Here is a 4,716-nt window from a genome sequence, read left to right on the forward strand (position 1 = left end):
TTAATTCTTTTTTTCATATATCAGTCAGCAAAATAGGAAAATTAACTGACGAAAAAAGATTTGGAAAAATATCCCTATTAAATGTCAAGTCTGTAGATGCTAAATCTCCAGACCTTATACTAGTATGGGCGGCGGTTTATACAAAAATGCAAAACACGATTAGTCGTCATCGTTATCAGATCAGTCGAAATGAAAACACGATTAGTCGTCGTCGTTATCAGATCAGAAGGCAAAATACGACTAGTAGTCGTCAAAACGCAACTAGTCATCAAAACGCAACTAGTCATCAAAACGCAACTAGTCATCAAAACGCAATTTGACGCCAGATGGCGCCCATTGTACGAAAATCTAGGTCAAGTCACATGATCCACAGTGATCAAAATGGCGGACGTTATTGAAGCAGCATTATCATATTCCTCGCTCGAACTCGAGAATTATCTCTACGCGTACAATCTAATAATGATATTATATATATAATAATATCTCGAACTCGAGATAATTCTCGAGTTCGAGCGAGGAATATGATAATGTTGCTTCAATAACGTCCGCCATTTTGATCACTGTGGATCATGTGACTTGGCCTAGATTTTCGTACAATGGGCGCCATCTGGCGTCAAATCGCGTTTTGATGACTAGTTGCGTTTTGATGACTAGTTGCGTTTTGATGATGACTAGTTGCGTTTTGATGACTAGTTGCGTTTTGATGATGACTAGTTGCGTTTTGATGACTAGTTGCGTTTTGACGACTACTAGTCGTATTTTGCCTTCTGATCTGATAACGACGACGACTAATCGTGTTTTCATTTCGACTGATCTGATAACGATGACGACTAATCGTGTTTTGCATTTTTGTATAAACCGCCGCCCATATACTAGCAGTCATATTTCATTCATAATACTAATATACTTTACTTCATAATTTAGATTAATATATTTTCTTACATTTCAAACAATTAATTTCGGTTTATGTTTAAAGTAAAGATACATTGATATGTAAGTACAAACAGACATATTTATAAAAACGAATGCACTTTACATGAAAGCGACATTTAACAGGATTTATAAACCTGCATTACTAGTTTTTTCTGCTTGTATAATATCTACTTACTACCCATCGAATGTGTAAATGTGAGGGTCATTGATTGAAGAGCACTGCCCTATAAATTCTTCCTTTACACGAATCTGTAAAACCAAATACATGTATCAGTAAAATGTTTACCTTGAAATTCAAATGTACAAAACTTCGAAAACATATTCAAAGTGATAGGAAACCTCGACCAAAAATTGGTCTCTGTACAGAGATACGAAGGACACACATCTGTACAAGTACATGTAAAATATGCCTGACAATAGCAATAACAATCGTATTGCGCGAAACTGTTCTCGGCATCAGCCATATGCATGCAGTCACAGACTACATGTTCCTCTGTTTGAATGTAGCCCACCTGCCCATTAGTCATCAGTGTACTAAATTTAAACATATCGGTGTATTTAATCGTATTACACTGTAAATCAGCAAAGTTAATCTAGATTCCTGTTATCCCCTCTCACACCCCCGTCACACTAGCGGCAGAATGAACAAGAATGTCGTCGGAAGGACAATTCTTTGTGCATTCCTGGATATTCAAAGAGGATTCTAAATATTCCGAGTGCATTTCAAATAGTTTTACCCATTCTTGTCATTCTAAATATGTCAGAAAGTAATTTTAATCAAGTATTTTAGGTTTTTCAGGTGCATTATGTTTGAATTATTTGTACTGTATATCAAACCATCATTGGCAGCCATAACGGGAGCAGTTGACTGCATTTGAGTTCGCTTCATTTATCATTCGAGGCATCTTCTTACATACTTCTGCTTGTATTCGGCCAGCAGTCAAACCACACTTGTACGGTATTTGAATTTCATTCGGAATATTCTGACTGCAATTTGAAATTCCCTCCCGATTATGGCACGAATTTTTCAATAAATTCATTCTGGCTGGTTGTGCTCGATTCCTGCTGGTTCCGAATAAGTGTTACGGGGGCCTTAAGTCACGTGCCAGTTCGAATATCCCTCGGATGTGATCAAAATGTTTCGAATGTTGCCAGAATACCGTAAGAATATTTAAAATGCAGTCATGGTGTAGTTAGAATACTATTCAATAATTTTCCACTTGGAATGCACTTCGAAAGTTTTTAAGATTCAGGCCGGCCACAAGAATGGGTAAAAATATTTGGAATGCACTCGGAATTTTTAGAATGCTCTTCGAATAACCTGCAATGCTCAAAGAATTGTATCTTCGACGCCATTCTTAATCATTCCGCATCTGGTGTGACGGGGGTATAAAATCCTGCCAGAATGTTTCGAATGTGCCTCGGATGAGGTGAAATATTAATTTTGCCAGCAATCGAACTACACTAGTACGCCATTCAAAGTATGTTCTAAATATTCTTACTGCCTTCTGACAGCATTATAGATATTCCTAGTTTTCCAACTACATTGGAAATGCATTTGAGAGCTAAAACAGCCAAAAGTGCACTCATAATTCCAGGCGAATTCAAGCGCATTCTGAGTATTCCAACGGTACTCTTACAATAATTAAGGTCAATTTAAACTTTTTCCCGAATGTGGTGCGAATTTTTAAAATTCTTCATTCAGCCTCATTCTTTTTGATTCCTGCTGATTCCAATTAAGTGTGACGGGGGTATCAGCAAAATTGACGTAAAAGCAAAGTAGAACCACCCCTGCCATCCAACCAAATGAAATTCCAAATTAATAATTTAGAAAAAAAGCAATCAACAGAAAATATATTATGTTACGTCTTTGTCGAGTGATCTTACACTTGAACTTTCAATTAACACAATATTTTCGACAAGCGAGCAGACAAAATGAAGAAAACCTTCGATCAAATGTCGCTACAAATAATAGTACTGAAGACTAACCGCATCTGTTCACATCTGAACGAAGCCTATGGGCGCGCATACATTACATTAAGTAAAATTATGTAAAACAGGTGTTTAAAACATCATGTTATCATGCAATATGACATTATGTGCACAAAATGACCAACCACCTACCGGGATTTCGGGTATCTTGTAGCCGTCCCAAATGCTTTTTCTTCCCAACAGAAATTGAGTTTTTTTATAAGACAGACTACGAAATGTTAAGTATCGAAATGGCCAATCCCCTTTCCAATTTTTTCCAGTAAACAAAGTACGTATTTCAAAGGTCTTAGATCTTATTGGTGATTGCACTGCTGTTTCATTTTTTAAAAACGCGACGGAACAATCGCTCATTCCTATACCGTCATCTTTTATTCCATATTCAAAGATAACTTGGCGAAAACCGATGTGACTAGAATTTATTATCGGGAGGGTTGACACCAGCTGTACTTTTAATGGCCTTTGGTTTCCTCTATCTAAGAAAATGGTGCTGACTTCTTTCTGGCTTTCAAATTCCACGACCTGCAATTGTTAAAAAATAAATTTACTTTAGAAAACAATTATTACAGCATATCTAAGTAAAATACCCATATTTCACAGCACTACTGATGACCTAACCACAAACATTGATGAATGCATTCATGTAGAATACCACATACATGCAATTCCACCGACCCTTAAAATTTAAATGTTGAAGGTATTTGAGCAGAACATTTGTTGGCCTCACAAAGTGTTAATTCTCTCCCTTTGAAAAGTGGCAGGCGGTTAGATAACAAAATTGCTTAAAATACAAATTTAAAGCACCAAGGTACTCGTTTTAGACAGATAGTACCTAAGTTTATTTTTTATTGATTTATTTGTCACCTTTACTCCTGCAAAGACCCTGTTTGAACTGTGCCGAAAATTATGCATCCCAGAGGCTTTGTATTCCCTCCACCAGCCCTTTGCGCGGCATGAAATCTGGAAAAATAAAAGATCGTAGGGTCACAATATGGGTTTATTTGCACGCACATTAGGTAAAGGTTGGTAATATGGATACAATACATTATATACATATGATATAGTTTGGTTTTGTAATGGTAGACATAGCTTGAGAATTTTCTGTGTTCATTTCGTGTCTTGGATAGAGTTTTTCGGTAAACTTACATGTTTTCCAAGGTTGTATTGGAGAGTCCAGATATCAAATTTAGCCCTAAATTTGTTTGTATGGTCGGCCGTTGCATTCTGTGTGACGACACCATCCAACATAAACTGCACGAAGAACACTGCAGACTCTGGGTCGGTTGTGTTATCAAAGGATATGTCGCAGTAAATTAATATTTCCTTTTCTTCCACTTTTATTTCGGAAACGTGTGGATCTTTTGACATTTCAGGATACCGAGCTTACGGCAAAATAAAACAAAGGCATGCAGGTTACATTCCGTTGCCAAATATCTTAAAGGGAAATTACGATTTTTGTCATTAGATGAGACTTTACCAATAACACGTTTGAAATTTCACACCTTACACACACCTATTATGACATTTTAATTTGATTTTTTAAAAGGCAATAAAAACTAGGAGGGCACTCCGAGAGCGCAGACCTCCGCCAAGGCAGCAGACTCCACTCAAAGCCGTTTCACCCCTAAATTTTCATTCTATAATGGTTTTTTTTAATTTTTGATTATTGACTGATTATTGATCCGGATCACCACCAAAAACTAATCATCTGTTCCTTGGCCCAATTCTGAAATTTCATCAAAATCGGTCCATAACTTTTTGAGTTATGTTGATGACAGCCAGACAAACAAACAG

At 36.7% G+C, this 4,716-nt stretch overlaps 1 long non-coding RNA gene across 1 annotated transcript; it reads right to left on the reverse strand.

Annotated features, from left to right (window-relative positions):
* Positions 1-1,110: 1,110 nt before the first annotated feature.
* LOC147759963 (uncharacterized) lies at positions 1,111-4,257 on the reverse strand. The gene is made up of 4 exons (XR_015330969.1): positions 4,069-4,257; positions 3,787-3,882; positions 3,058-3,444; positions 1,111-1,182 (listed from the first exon to the last, which is right to left on the reverse strand). It is a non-coding gene; the product is annotated as an uncharacterized LOC147759963 (long non-coding RNA).
* Positions 4,258-4,716: the final 459 nt, after the last annotated feature.

This window comes from Lingula anatina, chromosome 9 (assembly GCF_051362555.1).
Source record: "Lingula anatina isolate TDL-2025a chromosome 9, LinAna3.0, whole genome shotgun sequence".
NCBI lineage: Eukaryota > Metazoa > Brachiopoda > Lingulata > Lingulida > Lingulidae > Lingula > Lingula anatina.